General features: G+C 41.7%; 1 protein-coding gene across 7 annotated transcripts in view; it reads right to left on the bottom strand.

The window, feature by feature from the left end:
• The window catches only part of LOC141166517 (uncharacterized), a 136,700-nt gene extending 124,288 nt beyond the window's left edge, over positions 1 to 12,412 (bottom strand). For 4 of the 7 annotated variants that reach the window (XR_012251318.1, XR_012251320.1, XR_012251319.1 and 1 more), the window contains exon 1: positions 1,775 to 1,893. The gene's annotated coding sequence lies outside the window, so the exon portion shown is untranslated. Of the gene's footprint in view, positions 1 to 1,774; positions 1,894 to 2,927; positions 3,291 to 9,425; positions 9,505 to 12,144 lie in introns of those variants that run through there. The other 3 variants (XR_012251316.1, XR_012251317.1, XM_073653260.1) reach the window with 2 other exon arrangements.
• Positions 12,413 to 13,128: the final 716 nt, after the last annotated feature.

Here is a 13,128-nt window from a genome sequence, read left to right as displayed (position 1 = left end):
GGGTTTATACTCACGGTGGAGAGTGCTGCTGCAAGGCTTCTCCCTGCTCCTCACGGAGTTCTGCAGTCACCAGGGATGGGGGTCCGACAACCTCCAAGTAATTCAAGTGCTTAATCAGGACCCCGCACCAGAGTGTTCCTAGACTTCAGACTGAGTCCTCTCCTGTCTATGTGTGTAGATAGGCCGGGTCTCCCTCTGGACTACGCTCAGAAAAAGGGTACGGGTGGCAGCTCCGCTCCTTCCGTTACCCGGTGGGATCCTCTGGGCCTGCCGGGCTTCCCTGACTAGGACGTAGAGTAGCTAAGTCAGGTGTCAGGGGCCGGTACCCCTCTTGCAGCCGGAATCCCTCTGACTAGGCCAGAATAGCAAGGACAGGTGGCGTATACCGCTCCGTCTGCATCCCCCTTGGGATCCTTTTGCGGTGGAGCTACACTCCTAAGCTCCAAGCCTTCTTGGGTATGGTAATTGACCGGGTTGAGACATACGTTAACTCCAGCCTGCCCCTCGACTCAAGGCCAGAGTACGAGGGCCGTGTCTCCATTCGCTGCAGTTTCACCCAGAAGCCACATTCAGGGACGGAGATCACAATCAAAGAACCATGAGCCCAAGATGGCTGTTTATTAAATATGAAATATTAAGTGTAACTAAATGTGCGTCCTCCACCCTTACCCACTACATGGTTCCCCCTGTCTCTTGGTTCCCCAGTCTCCCATTTTCCCAATTGGAGCAGCACCCTAGTGCCTACTAGCCCCCTCTGGTGGGAGAAGTGTGGTGTTGGATTTGGAGGTGGGGTCCTGACCATTGCACCGTTCTTACCTCGAAGGAAGAACACCACACCTCATTGAAGAGGTGCAGCATCCCTGTAACGGTCGAACTCTCAGGGGCGCCACAACACCACACAGGAGAGCTGACAGATCCTCTATATACTACACCACACAGGAGAGCTGACAGATCATTTCACATATAAAAATCACATACATAGCAACTCAATTTTCTTGGGTCCAGCTCCAGGTTCATGCTTCTGCTCAAATTTCTGTGTACAGACTGCAGCTTTAATGTCCTAACTAAAGCGAACATCACTACTGCTGCAGCTTTGCACCCTGCTTTGCTGGTGCTGCTTTTGTCTTTTTCTACTAGATAGATAGATATGATGGGGATAGATAGATAGAAAGATGATAGATGAGATTGATACCTAGAAATGATCCAGATACATATGATGGAGATATTAGGACAGATAGTGAGAGATAGTCCTACAGAGCTCTGCTATGTACACATTATGTGCATTGCTATTTCCTATCTGATGAAAAAAGCAGTGTACATGCATATGTGCAGAGCAGAGAGATGTTTGCAGTTTGGTGCAGGTTTCTATGCATCTTTAGCATCAGGCTGCTCTGCACAGTGCTGAGTCTCTGTTGCTGCTCTGCAGGCAGCATGTTCCTCTTCCCCAGCCCCTGTGCTCAGGGTGATGTAGCAGAGCCGGCACGCCCCCACCTCTCCTCAGGAGATAACAGCGTTATATAGTATAGGTCCCGCTATAAACCTTTCACTGGTTGTGCTCTGGCTTGTCCTCGGGTTCTTCTGCACCTGCTCCTGATTAGTGGAGCTTCACGGAGAATCCTGTTGATTCAAAAATGTAGCCTGGCAATCGTGCCACAGGGGGCCCTCAGACACTCCTCTCTGAGGGCCCACTCTCATACTACATCTCCCCCACGTACATTGCTCAGGCTGAAAGGCCCTTCAGTCAGTGAAGAGTGGGGAAACAAGTGCTACTTACTGTTTGTTTACTAGTTTGTCCCCAGTGACGCAGCAGGAGCCGTAGATTTCCCTCTGATCTCCATAACTTGCGCGTCGCTGGTGAGTGAACATGGGAGGGGGCGGCGCTTCACCAATCACAGCGCAGCTCCTTGCTGAGCTGTGCTGTGCAGCCAATGAACAGAGTGTAAGGTAAAAACTAACACTATCTGGCTGGTGTGCATTATAATGAGAGCAATCTAGTCATGGGCCCCCGAGAAGGCCCGGGCCCCGAGCGGTAGCTCAAATTGCCCTCATTATAATCCGCCTATGCTTGTGGCATCCGCTTTCACACGCATCGGAGAAACGTATCCACACGTACTTATTATAGCCTGTTGTGATCTAAGCATGAACCACAAGGACACCCGTCTGTTTTCTCAGCCGCAAGGATCACAAGGGCCAATACAAGTTTATGGCTCTATGTAAATCATCCGTGTGCTGAGATTCAGACAAAATCCATACCGCATGTTACTTGTCTTAGTCTAACAGACTTGTTATAATTATATAAATGTAATATTTGCATTAAGCTGCAGTGTCCAGCTAAGAGAACAGATACTTTGATTAAAACTATTGTTCATGCTCAATAGATCTGTTCCCCATACAGAGCTGCAATACCAATACAAACAATAGCCAGAATATTACCATATTAATATATTATTCAATTGTTTATGTATGGTACATAATGTAGCTACTTGCTTAAACTGAATAGGTTCCTAAGTCACAGTAATTAAACAGAGAGTACTCAGTCCAATTAGTATCTGCCTTAAAAAAAACCTGTACTTTTAAATGCTGTACACTCTGTTGCGGTGTTCTGTTCTTTGTTTGCCAGGTAGAGCTTTATATGATGCTGCTGCTAATTCTTTCCCTTTGCAGTGTCGCAATCCTCTTTTACCCAGTGAGACAAATATGAATCCAATGGACTGTAACTGCTGATATCTGGTGTGACCGTTCAAATAACCCGTCCAGCTGAAAACCCTCTTATCAATAAACAGTCCCTCTTTACTTTGAGTCTGTCAGCAGCTCTCCTGAACAGCTGGTGACAATGCTGAACATTGGCGCTGTATCTAGAAAAGCTTTGACAGCTTAGAGTTCTGTTAGGATTGCTCATTTATGTTTGGTATCATGTTCCCACTTACCCACTAAAATGAGATATCAAAAATAGGGTGTTGAAATCCTTGTCCCACTGCTGAACACTGCTTGCTGCTTGTTTGGTAGCAAAGATCTCCTGCTTCTGCTGCGGAATCTCCCAGTCAGTGACTCTACGGACCCCCCAGAGTTTTCTTCTAATAACTTCTCAGTGCCAGCGAGTATCTGAACAAATTAGGACTCAAACTGTTCAGGAAAAATTCCCACGTCTTCTGGTGGTGTTTATACATCCGTCTGTCTTCTCCAGTTGTGTTGGTAGTCGCTTCACTAAGGTAGTAGTCGAGAGCTCTGTCTTCAGCTTCGTAGTCCTTCGTCTTCAGTTTCTTATTCCTTCAGCATCCCGGCCTCGCCCCCTATGATAATTTTAAAAGACTGCTGATTAGTTATTGACAGTGACTCTTTACAATGGCTTGTTACTTGTTAGTCATAATTTCCTTTAAAATTGGGCTTAGTTTACCAAATTTTTCTAGGGTTTTTCTTAAACCCCCCTTCCCCAATGTATCCTATCGAATGCCTTCTCCACACCCAAGGAAAGAAGCACAGAAGGTGCTCTATCAGACTCAACTATTTTGAGAAGGTTGATGAGTCTGTGGGTGGCATCAGTAGCTTGTCTATTGATGAAACCGATTTGATCTTGCTGAATTAAATTGGATACGATTGTTTTTAATCTGCTGGCTATAGCCTTCGCATAAATGTGATATATGAGTTAATCAGGGATATTGGGTGGTAATTTTTTACTGATGTGGGCTCTCCTTTTTTGTTTTTAGATAACATATTTTCCTTCTTAATTTCAGAAGGGTTTTCACCTGTTTTTAAATTTGTTGAAAATTTTTGTTAGGGAAGGGGCTAGATGTTTTGAGAATAGTATATAATATTCATTGTCAAACCCGTCTGGGCCTGGTGATTTCCTTTTTTTTTTTTTTATTTTGTTCTTACATTTCTAGAGTAGTAAATGGTTTATTCACATTAGAAATTTGACCAAATTCTAATTTGGGATGGTAAATAGTTCTACAATTCCCTTTATGTTGTGGGATTGAATGGTAATTTTTAAAAGGGTATTCCCAATCCTATCTCAATATGTAGTAGGTGCAATATTATTAATATTAGCTAATACCTCAATTTAGAAATGTAACATAGGTCTTCTGATAAGCTATGTTGCTAACCCCATGTGCAGGGCATAACAGTAGCTTAGATATACTTGGTTATAAGTCACTATAAAATTGCACAAAGTAATTGGAAATCTCTTTTGAATTAATACAATCCTGGCCTTTTCTTTTTTGTTATTAATGTTACTCTGTTATTCTGGTTTTGGCTCTAATTCTTTCTTGTCATTATTGTGTGTTATTTATTGTTTGAGATGTAATAAATTGTTCCTGCATTTTTTATATGGTTATATAAGAAGAAATAACCATTAATACAGTAAGCCTAAAGTAAGAAGCACTATTCATATTGTTTATCTGGTTATAGCATTCTATCGCCAAAAGAGATTTCAGTTTGATCCCGAGTTCCAAAATTTGGCTATGTAAAAGAGGAAAGGGTCAGTTTGTTTTTTTGAGTTCAAAATTTAGATATTTTTTGTAATCTCTTTCATGTTGTTTTCTCTTTTGAATTTTGCAAACAGTTGCTTGAGGATTCCTCTTTAGACTGGTTTATGTGTATTAAAAGAGAATTTGGGGGATAAATATCTTTCCGGTGATGTCACTGCTGCAGCTGCCTGCTCCGTGCTGGAGCTCTTCGGGGAACCTTCTGCACCTTTCGTAGGCTTGTGTCATATCATCTGTTGCTGAGAGGGAGTGGACTTTCACTCCGACCTAATGGTAGGAGGTTTGGTCCAACTCCCCTTCAGTCCCGAAGTCTCTTAGGCTAAGGAGACTTCAGTAGCCTCCGATGAACATAGGCATTTTGTGATTTCATCACCATGATGGGACATTCTCAGGTGCTGCGATTGGGAGTGCCTGAGTGGGGCTTCCGCTCCAAGGACATGAGGGGTCTTGAGGATCTGCTTAGTTGTATGTGATGGTTCTCATGCATGACAACTGGACAGCTGACTTGTCAAGCATGTGGGAAGTCTTTCAGGGGCTTAAACACCTTACCCTGAGGTTGTGAGAGATGCGTGGAGTCCGCAGGTTTCTTAGGAGAATCCCTCTCTCTTTTTGCTTCTTTATGGCATATGGCAGGCTTCAATAGGTCCAGAAGAGTTTTATAAACCTATATATAAAGATTTTATGGTCTTTTTCTTTGTGATATTTGTCACATTTTAAGCTTCACCAGCAGGAGCTCAGTGTCTATGTGACTACATTCATGCCCCGACTGTTTTTCAAGCATGTTTTTGCTCAGCATCCTGTATTTATTATCAAACTGCCATTTTGGTTTGTAGAAGTCAGCCCCCAAATTTTGGTTAAAGTAGTTGATGGCCAAATAATCTCTTGTAGCATCATCTAACTGCCATTTTATGGGATCACCACTAATCCCTGGAAGTACATCTGGCTCCTCTGCATCTGAAACGTTTTCTGCAGAAAGATCAGTCTCCTGATGAACAATGGCACGCCCATGCTCCTATCTGGCGTCTTCTCCACAATCAATAACTTCTGTTATTTTTAACACAACACTTTTTGTGCTAGAAGTTTCATGCTTAGAAAAGGCAGTGAAAATTGGCACTTTACTATCTCTTTTGCAGTTTGCACACTCCTTTTCCTTAGTAAATTTATGTTATTTGACCAGATTGAAGCTTTTCCTCCCATCACTCATTTTGGAATAATAAAATTTCAATGAAAAAGGAAAGAAACAAAATTTGTTGGATGCTACGATAGTGAGATGTAAAGCGCTACAATTAAGTATAGCACAATAAGTAGGAAGCGCTAAGGCATGCAATAAAAAATTCCAAACAGAAATTGTAAAAATTAATTATACAAAACCAGCAGGAGCCCCAAAAAAGCAACAAGTAACAAATCAGCATAAGCACGTTTATGTAAAGCACAGGTACATCAGAGAAACCATCATGCCTGACAAGATTTCTCACAATCGATATGATGCAAAATATAAAGATCAAAAATAGTAACAAGTCAAATAACATAAAAAAAAATATACATCAAAATAAAGCTTGCTCCATAGATATAGCAGGGCCGAGCTTACTATGGAGTTATGATAACAGAACCAAGCCTACTGTCTAGATGCGCTAATTGTATTCAGCTTACGACAAATATGGGGTAATAGATCCATGGTTGTGATGCACCCCCTAGGACCATGGGGTACTCGCCCCCTAGGATGGTGGGGTACTCGCCCCCTAGGACCGTGGGGTACTCTCCACCGTGTCAGTTGTTACCCGGTCCAGGGCCCTAGGCGGTCAATAAAAAGAACAGTTTATTTAGGGGAAAAGTTTCATGATGCCATCAGTTTTATGCGGCTATAGGTGGCCGCCGCTGCTGAAAGAGACCACTGGGGCCGTTGGTGACGCAGCTGGGATGGATTTGCTCCCCACTGGTAGAGCGGGGCCCCAGGACTACCGTTATGGTTAATGTAGGGGATTGTGGATGTTGGGGTGCAGGACTGAGAATGCAGAAAATGACCTGACGACACAGGAATGGTGGTTTCCTCTACCTTTACTTAATGATTGATGGTACAGACCGGTGCACTGGTAACAGAAGGTAATGGAGATCCGGGCAGCCTAGAAGCAATTTGGGATCCACCTTGCCAGGTGGGGTTGTAGGCCTTCTTTCTGCGCTGTCCTCTTTGGCCCTGCTGCCTAAAGCTATGCTGCGGCCCTCTTCCCTGAGTAATCGTTAAATCCTAGCCTGTATGGCAGGCAGCTCGAGCCTTTTTCAGGTGTCTCTCCTTCGTGGCGACTTCAGGCTCTAGTATGTTGCTGAGCCGCCGGGCGTTTGGTGGGGCCAGGAGACCTGAAGTCTCCTGCCCCCTGAATTTAGCTACCGTGACTTCAGTACCCAAACAACCACGGACTCTGGTGTCCTGTTTCTGGCGCTTTTCTCTGGGGCGTGCTTGGTCACAGCACCCCTCCCAGGTTCTCCCTCATCTTTCTCTCGTCTCCCTCTCGTCTCCAACTGACTTTTCTCCCTCCAACTAACTTTTCTAACCCCCACCTCCGGGCTCTAATTTAAAAGGGAAGCTCCCCAGAAACTGGGTGAGAGCTCCCCCTTCTGGTCTGGAGCCAGGAAAAGTGTTGGATGCTGGTGTTACCTGATAAGGGGACCCCTCCTTGCTTCTAGGCATGGCATCACCCCTTGTGAGGGAGGCAATGCCAATGTGGCAAGCGGACTCCTGGGGTGCCAAACTTGCTATATACAAATGGTAATAAATTCATGTTTACTATATAAATACAGTAATAGAGCCAAGTTTTTTAAATAAATATGGGAATAGAACCATGTTTAATATTTAAGTACAGTGGTTACATCATTGTCCAAAAATAAATATAGTGTATGTAACAGAGACCTTACAGCATCGTCCACCCCGATCTATGCTGGTAAGCAATCTCTAAGGGGTAAGCAAAAGCCCTCTTCCTTGGTCTCAAGTAAGCAAGCATTAATCTTTCAAAGGACATCATAGCATGTGATGTTAAGGCTACAGTGCAATAATCATTTAGGGATGCTGGGAAAGTAGTCTTTCATGCGGTCTCATCTCCTGAGTCCGCATCAAAGGAGGAGACACGACCTATCATAGGTCACTAAGGCGTTAATAAAATTTTAAATTTAGTGTTTTACAAACAAACCAGTAACAAAGCAGTGACTTGACAAGAATCTGTATAACTAATCATATGCTAAATGGTTACAAGTCAAATTTATGTATGAGATAGCCGAGATGATTGTCTATAAAATGATGGTAGTCTCACATTAGAAACAGTAGTTCAAACATTGTTACCCTTTTGCTTTTCAGTGTAGTTAAAGATTTCTGTCCTTTGGGGGGCGCTCTGGAGGACCATAACAGATGACAGACTGGCTTCAGAAGTAGAACGACTGCAGGAGACTCAGCCTTTCCCTGGCAGACAGAGGCATTTCTATCAAGCAACACAGTGTTGCCTTATGCTGCTTCCACTGCAATGGGTATCCAGGTGTCACATAGGACTGAAGTTATTAAATGATCTGCACTCAGCTATCACTGTGCTGTTAATTGTAGTATTATACTTTTTTGGGGAGGAAGAGTGGAGTGTTTATGTTTTGGGGCTTGAGCTTCTCTAAGAATGTATCTGTTTATTAACTGGTATATGCTGCTGCGTTTTAACTGCATTAGAACTGAAAAGTATTTACTTTATTACAGAGATATAACACAACCTTAGACCATAACCATGCTCAAGAATATCAGGTGCCCCAGGGTTCAATACATGAGGATGTCAGGCGCAAAAGTGAGGACCAATTGCCACAAAGGACTGGACTAGGTGCCACACCAGGGAAGCAAGGACTGACCTGCCTGTCTCTACAGTCTGATCTAAAAAAGCAATAGTAACTTGGTATACACCCAGAATCTGTTGTATCAGTGTTGTAACCCCATGTATAATTTTCCTTTACACCGCCCAAATACTTGATATATCACATAAAAGCCCCAAATAATACATTTAAGTTTGTGGGTGTAATGTGTTAGAAATGTCGAAAAGGTCAAGAGATATGCAATTTCTGAACATGGACTTGGTTTTCTATTACTGGACCTTCTTTATATCTAGCAATATCAAATCTATATATTGTTACATTATTCTTATTATTGTCTTTTGATTGTTATTCTTTGCATATCCGACATAAATGTAATAATATTTGAATAAAATAATACCAAGGCTGCCAGTCTTACAGATCCTAAGAATAAGACCACATTGATAAATATGTCTCAGTATCTGCATTCAGGTAACAGTGAGGAATCAAGCAATAAACAGCCAACTGAAGGCAAACTGCTTTTCCTTTTGGAAGAACAAAGATGCGAGGTAAGAAGACCACCACCAGAATGACCACTTTCCAAGATGGCCTAAAAGGAATGTCTCACAAGGGTTCAAAGACACAAACATCTGAATACGCTGGGGCTAAATGGCGACAGGTTTCCTGTGAATTACCTGAACTACCTGTTGATCGATGCTCCGTAGTGTGGCCTCAGGCTTATTCGGGGAAAATATCTGTGGACATTGCTGTCGCACAGCAAATTTAGAGGTTATAACAAATCATTTTTAATAGAAGTGTCTCTGAACTCCTTCAGTGTTTTGGGCACTCACAGTGCTAAAAAACAATTTGTTAACAGGTGACACGGCAGATGACCATCCACTATAATCTGTGTACCACTGACTTTTATCATGCTAACAAATGTATTGCAGTAAAAAAGAAGACAATTTAGGACATTCTCATCCCCATTAAATTGATTTAATTTTGCATTGTACCTTTTCATTTCAATTGTTATTATCTCAAAGTGGATCCTAAAACGTAAATAACTACGGAACATGTGAACAGAGCCTTATAATACAATGTAATGATACCAGAATGATAGCCATATTTAGTGCTTACTTTGGCTGCAGATGCTCCTCCTCTTCTTCTTCCTCCTCAATGATTGACCTTTTCCTGCTAGTCATTTTTTTCTGACACTCTAAAATACATCAAAAGTGATTATGATTCTCATTCACATATCAACCAAGCTGAAAAAAACTAGACCCTTAAAAATTCACTTTTAATAATTTTCTTCAAAAAGTATATAGTATTCACAAATTCTATAAAACATGCAAGTGGCTAACACATGGAATGAGTGCAAATAATGTACTAAAAGTGGCATATATTCAGGGAGCACTTAAATGGCAGGTAAATAAAGTAATATAGAATATTCAGCATATAACAGGAGATCACAACACAGGCCTTACAAGTCCCTGGTTAACCCTGCCGTCTCTCCCTTCCTGGCAGCGGAGGTTGGCACCCTAATTTATGCTGCTTGGCGCCTCCGCTCAACATCGGTGTCTCTTAGAAACCCCATTGTTCCCTATCCGTACTCAGTAATATGTTACAGGTAGCAGAGGAGGAATTAAAGAGAGGAATATACAAATGCTAAGTTGCCCTGATAGTTCTTGATTACTTATATATAAATTCATTTCTATGAGGAAATATAGTTGTCTCAAATATAAACCCAAAAAGGAGGACAATTCATCAGCAATGGAATATAAACAGTTTCCTCCTAGTTGTCACTGGTCATACAATAATGACCGTTATTCCCCTCATACACCATACACTCCCTGACAGAGGTTATGTCGCTTATCCATGTTATGTAAATGAAAGCTTATAACCTGACGTTAAATTCATCCATTGGTTTTATAAATTGCTCTTTTGAAAGCTGAAACCCTCCCAAATTTGGTTTCGGTTAAGAAAATAAATTGGCCTCAATGCTGAAATATTGATCATTTAATGAACACAGATTTTGGCAAGACAAAAGTTTTGTCGCCCACAGAAAGTAATGTGATATTCAGACAAATAATTATCTTAAAATACAAATATATGTTGCATAACATTGGTGAATGAAGTTGTGGTGCTATTAGAGTCATATTTAATATTTTGCTTGACTTCCTTGAGCTTGAAGGACTGCATCCATGCGGTTCAACAATGATTCATACAATTTATTAATGAAGTCATCAGTAATAGCAAAGAATGCAGTCTTACATGCCTCCCAGAGTTCATCTAGATTCTTTGGTTTTGTCTTCCAAGCTTCCTCTTTCATCCTACCCCAAACATGCTCAATGATGTTCTTGTCTTGTGACTGGGAACTTTGTTGTAGAGATGGATGTATGAGATGGAGCACCATCCTGCTACATAATTTGACCCCTTTTATGATTTGGAATGTAAGATGCTCCTGCTACAGAATTTGACCCCTTTTATGATTTGGAATGTAAGAGGTAGCTAATACTTCTTGATATTTTAGGCTATTGATATTGCCTTCCACCTTGCAAATGTTTCGCACACCCCCATACTGAATGTAACCCCAGACCATGATCTTTCCACCACCAAATGTAACTTTTTTCTGGGTGTATTTTGGATCCATACGGGCTCCAGTAGGTCTTCTGCAGCATTTGTGGCGGCTGTGGTGTAATTCTACTGAAGATTCATCAGAGAAATCCACCTTCTGCTACTTTTCAAGCGTCCATCTGTTTAGCAGGCTGTGGGACTTTGCAAATGCTGCACGTTTTTTTATTTGCCTTTTGTTTAGTGCTGGCTTCTGGGCACTGATTCGACCATGGAGGCCATTTCGAGACAGAATCCTACAAACTGTTCTAGTTGACACAGGGACTTGAGGTGACCAGGCCTGTTGGAGCTCTGCTGCAGTGGAAGAGGGGCTTGCTTTGGATTTTCTAACCAACAAACGTTCCTCCTGAGCAGTTGTCTTGCGGGGTCTGCCGGACCTGGCCTTGTCAAACACATCTCCAGTCTCTTCAAATCTTTTTTTAATTCTTTGTACTTGACGGTGAGACACATTAAAGGTGCCAGCCACCTCTGCAGTGGATCTGGTCTTCAGCCTCTTGATAATCAAAGCTTTGGTCACAGGGTGGATTTTTGGCATGTTGTCAGAGCTCAAGTTGCAGTTCAAGTGAAGGTCTGGGGTGCTGGGTTTCTTTTTATACACACCCACTAATTAACCGATCATTTACTGAGCACTGGTGAGGATGAAAAACTAGGATTTGGTGCATTATATGACCAGGCGACAAAACTTTTGTCTTGCCAAAATCTGACCATTCTGTGTTCATTAAATGATCAATATTTCAGCATTGATGCCAATTTATTTTCTTTATCTAAACCAAATTTGGGAGGGTTTCAGCTTTCAAAAGAGTAATTTATAAAACCAATGGATGAATTTAGCGTCAGCTGTTATTTACATGACATGGATAAGCGACATAACTTCTGTCAGGGAGTGTATATGCTGTTGGTCAAATCACCATATAAAAAGACTGCAATGTCTGTACAGAAATCCCATGTCATTCAATAGAATAGGGATTATTGAATAAAGATTATTATTAAACAGGGATGACAATTATCACATTCGTGCAAATCCGGACTTATATCCAATACAGACCAAAAGTTTGGACACACCTTCTCATTTAAAGATTTTTCTATATTTTCATGACTGAAAATTGTACATTCACACTGAAGGCCTCAAAACTTTGAATTCACACATGTGGAATTATATACTTAACAAAAAAGTGTGAAACAACTGAAAATATGTCTTATATTCTAGGTTCTTCAAAGTAGCCACCTTTTGCTTTGATGACTGCTTTGCACACTCTTGGCATTCTCTTGGTGAGCTTAAAGAGGTAGTCACCGTAAATGGTCTTCCAACAATCTTGAATGAGTTCCCAGAGATGCTTAGCACTTGTTGGCCGTTTTGCCTTCACTCTGCGGTTCAGCTCACCCAAACCATCTCGATTGGGTTCAGGTCTGGTGACTGTGGAGGCCAGGTCATCTGGCATAGCACCCCATCACTCTCCGTCTTAGTCAAATAGCCCTTACGCAGCCTGGATGTGTGTTTGGGGTCATTGTCCTGTTGAAAAATAAATAATGGTCCAACTAAACGCAAACCAGATGGAATAGCATGCCGCTGCAAGATGCTGTGGTAGTCATGCTGGTTCAGTATGCCTTCAATTTTTTTTTTAAATCAAATATTTTTTTATTGTTAAAACTTTTTTTGTAACACAACAGTAAAACAAATAAAACAACCCAACCAAAGAAGGGACCCAGTCCCTATTCTATCCCTCCCCCCACAACACATTGCCCTTTCAAACAAAACATTGCCCTTTCAAACAAAACATTTTGAGTTAAATGTTCCACAGTTCTGTCCACAGCAAATTAACAATCTTACAGTATGAATAGTCGCAATTGTATTAAGGGGTATCTAACTCTTGCTTTGGAGCAGTTATATACATGTCTAAAGCAGCCCAATGTAGGATTTTGCACCTGTCAAGTAATCTATACAACAATCATAGCAGACCAAGTCGAAATCTATACAGTTCTCTGGATGCTAGGCCGGAGCAGTTAATCTATGGAGCCGATATTTTTTCAAATTTAGAGATGGCCTTCCTTTTCCTTTTCAGATATATACTTTTTTCCAGATTTAATAACCAATTAATCTTATTTATAAATTCTGTCACCGTGGGCGCCTGCTCTGATAACCAATGTTGGGCTATTTTTTTCCTAGGCATGTATAACATGCGTGCCACCGCTATTTTACCATGTTCTTTAG

The sequence above is a fragment of the Phyllobates terribilis genome, unplaced genomic scaffold (assembly GCF_046119375.1).
Source record: "Phyllobates terribilis strain yellow unplaced genomic scaffold, ASM4611937v1 Scaffold_11__3_contigs__length_659146591, whole genome shotgun sequence".
NCBI lineage: Eukaryota > Metazoa > Chordata > Amphibia > Anura > Dendrobatidae > Phyllobates > Phyllobates terribilis.
The sequence above is the reverse complement of the archived record's forward strand: the minus strand, read 5'-3'. Positions and strand labels throughout refer to the sequence as shown.